The sequence below is a fragment of the Trichosurus vulpecula genome, chromosome 9 (assembly GCF_011100635.1).
Source record: "Trichosurus vulpecula isolate mTriVul1 chromosome 9, mTriVul1.pri, whole genome shotgun sequence".
Taxonomy (NCBI): domain Eukaryota; kingdom Metazoa; phylum Chordata; class Mammalia; order Diprotodontia; family Phalangeridae; genus Trichosurus; species Trichosurus vulpecula.
The window spans coordinates 68,631,791-68,645,907 of NC_050581.1; positions in this window are offsets into that span (position 1 = coordinate 68,631,791).

Here is a 14,117-nt window from a genome sequence, read left to right on the forward strand (position 1 = left end):
TTCAGTTGCTTCCCGTTTCCCAAACAGTGCCTTTCCTTGAGCTCAATGTTTTGACAATCTGCTCCACTGTGTGTATTGGATGAGGGATGAGGATTCTCCCAAATCTGAAGACTTGTTTTGACATTTTATTTCTATGGTGCATCATCACATTTGTGCTATAGCTTTTTTTTTTCCTACCCCAAGAAGCTCTGGTATTTTTCTCCTTTGTTAAATGTCCTCCAGGCTACATTGACTGGTGTAGTACTTAACAGCATTTATTTCAGGTAGGTTGGGATGGTTTCATTTGTAAGTGGCTATCCTCAAAATTTGATTGACCTAGAGCAGTGGTGTCAAAATGAAATAGAAATAGGGGCCACTAAACCAGATGCAAGGATCCACGTGGATCACATATGGACTTAGAAAACCACAGATTAATATTATCTATGTTTTATTGTATTGTATTATTTTGTTAAGTATTTACCAGTTACATTTTAATCTGGGGTTCAAACCAATCTCTGGAGTTTTATGAGCCACACTGCAGCCCACGGGCTGCATTTTTTATACCTCTGGTCTAGAGGACTAGGGGACTAAAACCCCAGTCTATGAGGAGCTGGTATTCCTGGGACTTGGCAGAGTTCCCAATGCCTGGAAAGACATCTTTCTGAAACAACATTAGAGTTCTGGTAAAGTAAGAAAAAGGGAGCAGTGTTGGTGTTTAATGACTGTATACGTTTTGTCCTTTATTATAACTAAAGTTATATTTTGTACATATTATCCCCTATAAGTGTCTCATTAGCCTCTAGTCCTGAGCCTGAGTTACTCAATGAGTTTAAGTTTGGCTTGTTCCAAGGCAAATAGGAATGAGAAGGAGCACATGTGCATTAGTATGCCACTAAGAAAATCTGTCAGGTGCCTAATATTTTAGATTGATGTCAGGGAGTATAACCATATTGCCCACATCCTCGTGTCCCTTATGACTTATTAACAACAAGCTAGGCAGACTACAGACTTCATTCAGTTCTCTTGCTTATTTACTTGAATTGTCTGGATACTTCAAATATCAGAGCAGGCCACTCTAATAGGATGGAAATATGTGTACTGAGTCACCACAAATCCATCTTTCAAAGCATCTAGGTGGTATAGTGATTAAAGGGGTGAACCCGGTGTTGGGAAATTATTCAGTCATTTTTTCAATAGTGGCTGTGTCTGACTCTTCATAATCCCATTTGTGGTTTTCTTTGCAAAGATACCGAGGTAGTTTGCCATTTCCTTCTCTGGCTCATTTTTACAGATGAGGAAACTGAGGCAATCAGGGTTAAATGACTTTCCCAGAGTCAGGGAGCTAGTGTTTGAGGCCAGATTTAAAATCAGGAAGAAGAGTCTTATTGAATCCAGGCCTGACACTCTGACAGGAATGTCAGATATCAGGAAAACCAGAGTTCAAATTTTGCCTCATGCTAAAGTGACTATGGGCAAGTCATTTAACATCCTCATCTGTAAAATGGGAATAATGATTCCATCTACTTCTCAGGTTATTGTGAAGATTAAATGAGATAATATGAAACGCTTTGCAAACATTAATGCTAGCTGTTATTATTCAGACATCTTTATTGGGAAGTTGAATAGCTGACGCGATTGCAGATAGCATCCAATCCTCTTTAAAAATACCTGAACAACTAATCTGAAGATTTGTAGACAATGGAAATGGGTTAAGTGCTGAGATCATCCATTTGGATAGCTCTAAGTTTGGAGATATTCTCCATTCTGCTTCTCCGTTCTTCTAGTTCTGTCTTCTAGTGCCAAGCAGAACGAATGCAATTCCTCCTTCACATGGCATATCTTGAAGACAGGTAACAACTCTCTACTAACTCTTCTCCAATCTAAACATCATGGGTTTCTTCAATCATTTATTTTTAACATTCAGACATGTGCTAGAACTAAGTCTAACTGATGAAGCCAATTGCTAGATTTTTGGTGTGAGCATTTATACCGTAGAAATCACCAAATAGTACAAATCAGGGCTTGACTTACTGTTTTGTTGACTGTTAAGATTTTAGATAGTGATGGAGAAAATGAAAATAATTCAAATTAAATGTGAAATTGTGTCACATATGCATTCCCCACCTCTATCCCCTTCCCGCCATCCCAAACTGGTTGTTAAACATTTACCCGCATCCTCCTTTTTACATGGCATGGTATAAGGTTCTTTCATCACCTCAGTATTCATTTTCTGAATGTATTCTATCTTACATATGTCCTTCTTAAAAAAAATAAGAACTCCAAATATGATCTGACCAAGGAAAAGTATTATCTCACTTACTCTAAAGACTATGTTCAGATATTTTGCATAGGATAATATTAGATTTGTTGGGATTTGTATTATGTATTACACTGTCAGCTCATGCTTGGCCTGCAGATCACACGCACAAACCTCTAGATCTTTCTGAAGCTTGTAATAGCCACACCTTCCCCATTATATATTTGTGAGGTTGATTTTTTTTTCAATGACCTGGAGAACTTTATATTCCTTTTTGTTCAGTTTCATGCGGATAATCTAGATTCATCCTTTTGGCTCTGTTCCTTTAGGACGCTATCATTCAAGGTGTGTTTTCTAAAGATTCCAATGAGGTAGATAAGTGTCCATATTATTTCCCCCATTTCACAGGTGAGGAAACCAAGGCTCAGAGAGTTTAAACAACTTGCCCGGCATTATTTGCCTAGTCAATTGGCAGAGCTGGGAGTTGATACCACATCGTCTTACTTCAAACCTAGTGTTGATTCTACTGTTTCATACTGCTTCTCAGGAGCCTTACTATATCTCTGTTGTATAAACAAGATTATGTTCCTCTTCATATCTTTTTTCCTTGCTGTGTTGTAATCAAATTCAAGTTTGTTACACAAACACTTTTCAGTAGGGTCAAAGTATCATATTCATGGTTAATAGTTTTGGAGTGAATAGGTTATTCCTTGGGAATAGCATTACCATGGCATATACCTTGTCTTAAACTGCATTAAGATAATGAACTTGCTCCAGGACATAAAGACATAAGGGACATCTATGAGAAAGAAGACTCAAAGGGTGGGGGAAGGGAGAGGAGGAAGAGATCTGATAGGAGTCTCAAATACCAGAAAAGCCATCAAGAGAGAAAAGGATTAGACTTTTTTCTGCTTAGCCTCAGAGGGTAGAACCAGAGGCAAAAAGGTGAAAGTTGCTAAGTGGAAACTTTTGAGTGGATGAAAGGAAAAGATTTCCTGACCATCCCTTATACAAAAGTTAAATGGGCTGCCTAGGGGAAGGTCCCAGGTTTCCCCTTACTGGAAACCTTCAAGGAAAGTCTGGAGGGGTATGTTTTAGTGAGAATCCTTTTACAATCAGGTAGGCATAAGCTGCATTAGGTAGCTACTAAGCTTCCTTTCAACTCTGAAATTCTGTGAGATTCTGATTCTGTGTGTGTGTTTTAGAAGGGGGAAATATTATATATACATATAACAACTCCATAGATGGGAACAGCAGGTTTTTTAAACCTCAGTACTACATAAAAGAGTAATAGCTCAGTAAATGTGTGACTGCAGACTGTCGGGTTGCAGAGCCAGTTTTGAATATTTACGCAATAATTGACACTGTCTTCAAAGCAATGAATGGCTCCCATGTTGAGACCACATATTGCTCTGTTTACTTAGAGGCAGAGTTGATGATAGGCTTTATATTACAGGCAGGAAGGAAATGAAAAAACCTGAGAGATGTTTCTTACTAATGTTATTGTCAGCACTGAGGGAGACACTGGTTTCTGATGTGAACTTTCCAGGTCTTGAGCTTATTGTGAAGAGGCAGAGATAGAAGATTTCATTGGATGAGCCAATGGATACCCACAGTTAGGAAGTGAATTGTTACATTAGAATATGTTTGGTTAAATATATTATTGGTGAACAGACCTGCAGACTGTGAGACAGACTGAGGAAGAGGACCTTAATGCCTAAACTTCTTTAGCTTTTAACCTCCTATTTGCTGGGAAATTATAGATTTAATTAGGTTTTAAATGTATTTATTTTATTTTATTTAAATTAATTAGGTTTTAAATTTATAAAAAATAAGAGATGTCTACACATTAATTTTGCTCTAGCCAGGTCTGGGTTCAGATCCTGCCTCTGACACTCACCAGCCCTACCTTGAAACTCAGTTCCCCGTTTTGGCAAAACAGTGATAACAATACCTGTAGTGCCCATATCACAAGTTAGTTGTGAGATTCAAATGACATAATGTGGATAAAGCACTGTAAGGATAAGCAAAATGGGACATTTTGTTGTCTTTTGTTTTGGAGTGCTTCTCAGCACTAAGGCCATCAAGTGTCTTTGATTGAGTCTTGCCTTTGTTAGTAGGAAGGCCCACATCCTTTTGCTAGTCAGGTCACAAGAAGTGTGAAGCCCTCAAGAGGTGTTAAACCCTTGAGAGCTGTGAACCTCTCTGATCCTGAAAATTATATATATATTTGGGGCTCACTCATTTGAAGAGTGTTGTGGAGACTCTGGGTAGCTGTTGAGTCCCCTGGGGGCAGCTAGGTGGTGCAGTGAGTACAGCACCTGCCCTGGAGTCAGGAGGACCTGAGTTCAAATCCGGCCTCAGACATTTGACACATGTACTAGCTGTGTGATCTTGGGCAAGGCACTTAACCCCAAATGCCCTGCCAAAAAACAAACAAACAAAAAAAAGGTGTCCCCTGGCTTTGATAACCCAAATGTGGGTGCTTTGCTCTCTGGTAACTATGTATGCTATGGTCAGACAGAAACCTGTCTGCTGATCTGTTTATATTGTCTCTGTTTGTAATTTCTGTTTGTGTTTTCTCTGAAGTTCAGGGTGCTGGCTTTTCCCCCTGAACTAAGTGAATGATATATGTATGGTTAATTAAAGTAAGATTGTTAACCCTTTAAAGTTGCTTTCCTTAGAAAAGCAGATCAAAGAACCCATGCTAGCAGTCCTCCTGTGTGCTGCTGCTATTGGTCTTACACAACCACAGTAGCTGCAAGTCCCATTATTAGAAGCCCTTGGTAATCTTTAGAGTGCTATCTAAATTTGAGCTCTTTCTATTGCCTCAGAACTTTAGTGAGAGTACAGACAGAGATCTAAGAACATTGATGGTCAGGGCTATGAAAAGAAATATGTCTGGGAGCCTTATAACTGGGTAAAGCACACAGGTCATTAGATTTTTTTTTAAGACCAAAGATCCTGACATAGTAAACTGTTTGATTTCACCAGAGAGCATAAAACTCCACCAGTCCTCTACCCATCAGCCCCTAAGCTGTGAGCTAACCTGGCCTATTTATATTAATTTCACACTATACACAGAGATTGAAATGTATACTTGTCTCCTTATTTCTGCCACTCACAAACTCCCTGCCCCCCTACCCTCACCCTGGCCCCTGCCTACATACACCAACTTCTCTTTCAGTCATATATCTGATGATACTTTCTTATCTGATGGCAAAGAGACTCAAGTTCATATCTGGTGTAACTTGGGACAGTTAGTCTAAAAGAATGAGATGGGGATGGAAGGAGGGTCATAATATCACTTTTATCGTACCTAAAGGGCTGATACTTGGAAGAGTCAGTCAACTAGGATTCATTAAGTGCTTATAAATGCCAGCAACTGGGTTAAGACCATCAGAGATAAAGGCAAAAACATATTCTGCCTGGTACCAGAGGGCAAATCTAGGAACAATGAATGGAAGCTGAAAAATTTCTATTTGATTTCATGAAAAACTTCCCAGTATTTTTTTTTTGGAACAAATCTGTGGTTTCATTGATATCTAGAATTCTAAGTGAGAACACCCCATTAAGCAAGGCAGATTAGCACTGCTACAATTTATAGTCTTGGAGAATTACCTGAGGCATTAGGAAGTTAAGTGATTTACTTAGGGTCTCACAACCAGTATCTGTCTGAGCCAAGACTGGAACTTGGATCTTTGGAACAATTAGGGCTATTTAAGCATCTGTTGGGATGCCTGCAGGCTTCTTTCACAAGGAAGATAAAAGAAATAAGCTAAGACATTGTACCCATTGACTTTAGGACCTATGCTGAAAGATTAGACAATTTAAGGTTTACAGAGCAACATGGTAAAAAATTCAAAATATTAATTGTACCAGAAGCGAGTGAGACATGCCACAGAGTATAAGTTTTAAATGGAGAATTTATTAGCCTGCGGCCATCGGGGTACTGCAACCACAAATCAATGGCCTCGTGTTGGGGTGATGGCTTGACTTACGTAGAACATGTGGGGGTACAGTGATTATCTCATGGAACCTACAGGCCAGGTCACAGGGTGGGGGGAACAGGAACAAAGGTCCTGGCTGATCAAAAGATTCAGTCAGGTTATCATAAAGTGGGATAATCTCATTGACATTCCTTGGTGGAGTCATGGAGCCCCAGGGATATCTGCTACACAGAAAGGGTCTGCCAGGTTATCCTTCAGTGGGATGGTCCTATCTATTGACATTCCTTGGAGGAGTCACAGGGCCCCAGGGATATCTGCTAAATGCCAAAGATATCTGAGTCCATTCTTTCTGGGGGTGCTTGTCAGTAGCTAGGGGTTTCTCAGGGGTTCCTAATTTTCTCAGTATTACAAATAAGTTAGTCTGAGTCCAGGTTAAGGGGTGGAAGAATGAAAGAACAATGCACAAGATAAACGTTAATCCCAAGGGTTATTGTCTGGGGAAGATGGGTTGATGCATTTCTCTGGACTATAATCTACCAGTAAATAGGTGGAACTCGCATTTCAGACTCCAAATAAACCTATGGTGAGAACACAGCTATGAAAATCTGTGTTTAAAATATTCTCTGGGTCCCCATTGGTCCCAGACCTACTTCTAAGGATGCAGTTTTTAGGGTGTTGCAAATTTATCCATCAAAAGCTCTCAAGTGTATCACCTGTCTTTATATAACTCAATTTGGCCATCTCACTTTCTACACTGAGACCATGAAGATTCTTTAAAGATTATATCATTCCCAGAACATGAAGGAATTTCACATCTTGGAAATGGCCATATCTATTTTGGGATATCTTGATCTATCCTCTGTGTGGCCAGCTTTCTTGGAGATAAATATAAATTGTCAAACTTCTAACACACTCAACTTTTTAATTTTAAAATGTTTTTATGAATAGATCATCAATAGGTAAACAGAACATTTACAAGATTCCCCACTTTTCACACTAAAAAGGGCTGAAACATCACAAACTTTGTTAAAATCAGTGAGTGACTGAGCTACAGTACAATCCATTAATGGCTTCAGAGAAGCAGAGTTCATTGCACAGCCTTTTATCTATTCCAGATACTTGATACCTTAGCAAAATATTCCAAAGCTGCCTCCTTAGCCCCAGGCTCTACAACAGCAACTACAAAAGGAATTGGCAAACTGGGAATATTTCCTAGAATTTAGCATGGTGCCTCCAGTGTTTATCACAGTGGTTGTTGTTCAGTCAGGAAGAAGCTTGAGGGCCTGCTTCTGGGCTTAATAAGGTGAAAGCTCACTGATCAGAACTCAGGGTCCAATGTGCAGAGATCCAGAAAGACTCTTCCTACTGTGCATCTTCAGGAAAACTACAAAACTTGTCTACCTAATTTTAGGAACAACACCTAAAGGCCTTATTAGCATCCCTATTATCTAAGGACACTGCTCCTACCATAGAAGGGACAGAAATTCCTAATTCTCACTTCTGAAAACTGAATTGTTGAAATGCAGTAGCAGGCTCTTTCTGGCGATGAAGGTAGTTGTGTTTGTCTTTTGTTTTCGAAGAGGACCATGACATCAAGGAAATGATGAAATGACTTCCAGTTGACTTTGAGTGAGGGAGGACTGTGCAAGATCAAAAGCCTCACTTTATTCTCCAGAGCTATCTGGATCCAGAGACCAGATATTCATCAGGATGACTGGAGATAAACCAGGATGCAAGTGGAGACCCTGGCCCCTTTAGGCTAAGGCCTTTTCATGTACTAACTTAGAGTGAGGTAATGCACATTCAGTGAATAGGTCTCTTTAAGAAATGAGTCAAGGGATGGCCCCTTTAGTTAGAAAAAAAGATTAAACAAAGAAATCAAGCTGGGAAGAGAAGACCCTCAAGGTTGCTGTTCCAAAGGCAAACAGCTACCATTGACGTTCACTCTAAGCCTGGAGGGCCCAAAATACAGCCATTAAGTGGAACTTGGGCAGGGACCTCTTGTGATCCAATGTGTGAGCCTTCATACATTGCCAGGCAGTATATCAAGGCAGTCCACAAGTTCTGGTCAGCCCATATCAAAGGGGTGCTGATAAATATTTAACAGTCAACTCAAAAAAAATGTGTACAGGGCCCTCTTTTAAGTTTATTCTGCATTATAAACTTTTTCTCCTTCATTTTCTTAAGTCTAAACAATCAGCAAAAACAATACCTCAAGCTCTGCTCAAGCCTTTGTTGATTTCTGAGGTGTAAATGCTCAAAGTGAACATTTTAAAATTGGATCCTGTCAACAAGAAGCTGGATCTAGAGTTATGTGTTGTCTAGCCAGGGTGTTGTGTTCAGTTCTAGGCACCACGTTTGAGGAGAGATTAATAGACTGGGCAACATCTAGACAAGAGCCAAGGGCATAAGGGACTTCTGGATCTTGCCAGGTTGAAGGAACTTGGAGTGTTGAGCATGGAGAAGACATGAGAACTGTCTTCAAATATTTAACAAAAATTACAATACCAACAATTAGCATTTATATAGCCCTTACTATATAGCAGGCACCATGCTAAGCATTTTACAGTTATCATCTCATTTGATCCTCGCAACAACCCTGGGAGGGGAGTGCTATTTTTTTTATCATATTTTACGAATGAAGAAACTGAGTTGAGCAGCAGTAAAGTGATTACCCAGGGTGATGTAGTTAACAAGTACCAGACATCAGATTTTTAACTGAGGTCTTCCTGACTCCAGGCCCAGCTCTCTATCCATCTTGCTGCCTAAGAACTGTTATGTGCAAGAAGGATTAGGTTTAGTTTGTTGGACCCCAGAGGATAGTACAGAAAAGTAACTAAAAGGCAGATTGAGGCTTGATGCGAGAAAGGACTTTTTGGTAATTTGATCTCCCTATCAATAAAATAGGCTGCCTTAGAACATAGTAGTTTGTCCATCACAGGTCTTCGGGCAAAATCTTGATGTCCATTTGTTGACAAGAGAGGAATTCCCCTCCATATACTGGCTGGACTAGATGACCTTTGAGCTACCTTCCATTTCTGAGACTGGGTAAGAGGGTAATGAGAAGCAAATTTTCTATATGGTATATTTTTTCTAGACTGAAAAGTTGTTGTATTTTAGTAATGTTTTTTAGATCTTGTAATGAAAGAATTAAAGTCTGCCTGTGCATATGTTTTCCCATAATGTCATTATTTAAGCAATATATAATCCCTGTGATGGAAAACAGGTGTGTTTGCCCTTGTTTGCTGTAGGCACAGAAATACAGCTGTAATTTGGGCATATTATCCAGTGCTGAATTGTTTGTTGTGTAGACCCTTGAACTTACACGAAGTATTGGAAGTTAAAATAAATATTGCCAGCATAAGATGGCTGATATTGTTTAAGAACAGAAATGTAAATTATTCTTTGTGACTTCTTTCTTGGTACCTGCATGACTACTACTATCTGAAATCTATGGGGGCATTTGCACATAAAGTGATTATTTGTCTCATTCCTAGGAGATATTATTGGCAGCAACTCTTGCTTGGGAGAAGAGGTAGAATGGCTTTAGCTACACTCTGGTGGTTAGTTCCGGAACTGAGGCCAGATAGTTATACTGATGTCTTTAATTATGTGCTTTAAAATTCAGGTTTTGTCCTCAGAGGAATTAATGCAATTAACAATAAAGGTAACTTTCTTTCTTTTTCTTGCTAGGGATACTTAGATCTAGTCCAGTAGAGCCTGCCATACAGCTTCTGTATAAGGCAGATGCTTTCCTTAGCCTCTTAGTCTTTTGTATACAGCTGTAAGTGAAACAATTTGAGGTCTCTTTTTTTTCACTTTGTATGTATGAAGGTGTGTGTGTATGTGTGCATATCATTGTTCACAAAGACTTAGGAACTTTATAATTACTTTCTGAAAGCAAGTAAGGGAGATTGCTACAGAGCAAAACTTATTTGCATATACGAATAGTACTCGAAAGATGAACACCCAGCTGACTCACATGCTTTCCATAGTACCTTCTTTGGACTCACTCTCCCAACCCCCTCACTCTCAGACTAACAGGCTAGATCCCTAGAGGTCAGCTGACTATTCATTCTCCATGGTTTCTAGAAATAATCTAGATGGGTTGAGGATTCTAATATTCTTGATCATGCGTCCCCTACTCCCCATATCAATCATTCAGTTGACATCTCAATTTCAATCAATGAGTTGATATCAATTAGTTTTTATTTGGAGATATTTACTGAGGAAGTATAGCAAGGGCAGAAGTTGCACAAACATTCCCCCAAATTGGAGCCATAATTTCCTCTCTGTACATATTCAGCCTTGACTATAGGCTTAAATTTGTACACAAAGGAGGATACTTTGATCACTTTGAAAAGTCCCTACCAAGTTTGCTTCTGGATGAGACCTAGCTAATGGATGGATAAGTTTCTCCCTTGTTCAGCTGGGCTATCTCCTTGCAGGATGCAGTATTTCAACTGCTGCCATTAGGTGTTGGGCTGGGTCAAGCAGGCCACTCCTTAAGACTGGTCCTGACTGGATTCAGTTACTATTTTTCCTGGTCCTAGTGTTCTCTGTTACCAACTCCAGTTGATGAGGGGAACTCTAATGACTCTTCCAAGCTTTTGAAGGTCACCAGGTTAAGATCTGGTCCATTCTGCCACAAAGATTTTGTTAAAACTTATGTAGCCATATTTAGTCCAAGATTGATCATCAGTCTTTCTGACTTGGAAATCCATTAGAAAACTTCTTTTCACCATGCAGCACCAATCACTCATGTCTGGAAGAAGGGTCAACAAATGTCCAGATACTAAATTTGCTTCAGGCAAGATATATTGCAAACGCTGTATGGCCTGATTGGCCAGTCCTCCATTACACTTACACATGAAGAACCCTAGGGACTATTTAAGATTTACTTTCACATCCCTCCGCTATGAGCCCTATTGATCAAGACATCAATAAGCATTTATTAAGTGCCTACTATGTGCCAGGCATTATGCCAAGTACTGAAGACACAAAAATGAAAAGGATCCTGCTTTCAAGGAGTTTAATCACTATTGCCACAGCAGGAAGAAAGGGAGTCTTCTTTGGGTCCAGGACTCTGACAAGGAGGTGTGATATATTGCCATCATGCCTAGTATTGCTTTGCCAACATGATCTTCCAAAAACGTTATGAGTTAAACAGGCTTTTAAAGATGAATTTGTTATTATTTATAATCTTTTTTTCCCTTTGGGAAAGTATAATCTTACTTCCAAATAACCAACTTACAAGTAAAATTTGTAGGTAAATTTACCTGTAGGTAAACTGAGGACTATTTGCTTTTAAGAGTATGTTTTTAAAAGTCATTTCGCAATTGGCTTATTTACTGTCCCTCACACATGGAATGACATCTCTCTTCCTTTTGCCTTTATATAGCTTTACCTCGGTCTGGATTGCACTTTTTCCTCACCTTTGCTTCTTAAAATACCTCGTTTCTTTCGAAGTCTAGTTCAAATGCCACCTCAAGCATGAAGCCTTTCTTGATATCTAAAATATCTAGGACCTTCCTCCCCAACGTGATCTTGTATCTATTTTTATATACTTACGTTTGTGTGTATTTTACTCCGTGAGGACAGTGACTATTTTATTTTTGTCTCTATATCTCTGGCTCCTAACAGAGTCTGGCATTCATCAGGTACTTAATAAATTCTTGTTAATTGATTGAATTCACATTTCAACACTTGATTTGAAAGGCACTCAGATACCCCACAGAAGCATGATTTTTCAATCTAGATCCATAAAAAATGATCAGGGCAGCTAGGTGGTGCAGTGGATAGAGTGCCAGGCCTGGAGTCAGGAAGACTCATCTTCATAAGTTAAAATATAGCTTCAGATGTTTACTAGTTGTGTGACTCTGGACAAGTCACTTAACCTTGTTTGTCTCAGTTTCCTCAACTATAAATGGAGCTGGAGAAGGAAACGGTAAACCACTATAGTACCGTTGCCAAGAAAAACCCAAAGGGTGTCACAATGAATTGGATATGACTGAAACAACAACGGATATTTGGACAGACTCTTTATGAAGGATCTAAAGAAGGACAAGGGTCTCAAAGGATGAGGTGGTGTGCATGGGTCATGATCTGCAAAGTAGGTGGCAGTTTTCATCTGAATACCATCACAGATATATAAAAATTAAAAGAAAAAGGTATGAGGAAGAAAACCCAAACATCTTCAGAGTTGGGAGTTTAGTATAGTGGAAAAAATATCAGATTAGATATCAGGAAACCTTGAATTCTATACTCATTTCTACCTCTTACTTAAGCTGTATGACTTTGGGTAGATAATTTCATGACTGATCACATGAACTTGTTGATATAGAAAATGAGGAGATTACGAAGAACTAGAAATAGTACCTACCCATTGTTTGCAGACTGGCTAAAAACTTATTGCACGTGAATGTGATGAAACGTGTGTATACCAAATGAGGAACATGATGAATCCAGAAAAGCACAGGAGAACAGAAGTAAACTGATACAAAATGAAGTAAATAGACACAAGAAAACATTATGTACAGTGATTACAATAGTGCAAATAGAAAGATCAACAAACAATAGAAACTGAGTACTGTGGAGTTTTAATAACCAGACTTGACACCGAAGAAGAGATTTACTATGCTTCCCTTCTTTGCATGAGTGGGGGGTGGTGGTGGTGGTGATGCTATGGGTGTAGAACTCTCTCCCTATAATATTGGACTTTATTTGAGTGTTGATGTGCTTCATTGGTCTTTTTTGGTTTGTTTTTGTTTTTTTTTTCTTCCTTTTTATGTCTTGTCATAAGGCTCGGTTATTTAAGTGGGGAGGGAGGATATGGTGGGAAGTGTAGGTGATGGGAAAAAAGAGTATCAAATAAATAAGAGGATTAGATTAGAAAATCTCTAAATTCTCTTCTATTTTTAAAAATCTGCTTCCATGAATAAAGAATTCCATAATAAAGAAAGGAGGACCTAAATTTAATTTCTAAGTCCTTTACTCTTTTGTGACCTTGAGAAGTGCATGGCACAAAGCTAGCCCTCAGAAATACTTGTTGATTTATTGAACAGCACACCTGATTTTCCCAGACCCTTTCTTTTATTTATATCTGGGACAATCATAATACTTACTAGCTTTACAGAGGCATTAGGAGCCCTAATTATTCATTCCAGTTCTCCCAGTTCTCAGGCTGCTGCCCCTTTGAAATCCCTATTAAGTTTTTCCTGGCACTAGAGCACAATCCACTGCCCTGAAGCAGTAATTTACTGAGTAGTGACCTAGAAGCGCTAATGTAGCGTCCCCAGTACCTAATCTGCCAGCTGAGAGTAGCAAAGATGGTTGAAGACTATCTCAATTTTTTTTTCTGAATTTTTCCCTCCGGCTCTACATGTAACAATGAAGCAGCAGTGCAGACCCTGAAGCTATGAAGGACTAAAATCCTTCCACCACTCCAGGATTCTATGAGGGTAGCCAGGCTTATACTCAGCTGCTGGCAGAGCCATGCCCCTGGCTGCCTGGTAGTCAGGAAGAGTTTTTTCTATATGCTGAAGATCAGCTCCCCTGAGGGTTTGTCTCTTGAATGGGATCTATAAAGTCAGGCATAGTTAGGAAAAATCACCAGATTCTGTCCTGCCTATGGCCAGGTCCCCAACGAAGACTGGCAAGGCTCCTGAAATGCAGAAATTGTGAAAGACTTCAAGCCTCTTAAATGCCAATGCAGGAGGAAGATATTCTTCCTTTATTCCTCTTCATTAAGAAGTGGAAGCAAATCATAGACCATTAGAACTGCGAGTGCCTTAGGGTTCATCTAGTCCAACCTTCTCACATTACAGATGGGGGGAACTTAAAGGTCCTTGCCTCAACTTTCTGTGATCTGCACCAGCCTCCATCTTCTTGACTTGTTCAGTTGTGTCAAACTCTTCCTGACCCCATTTGGG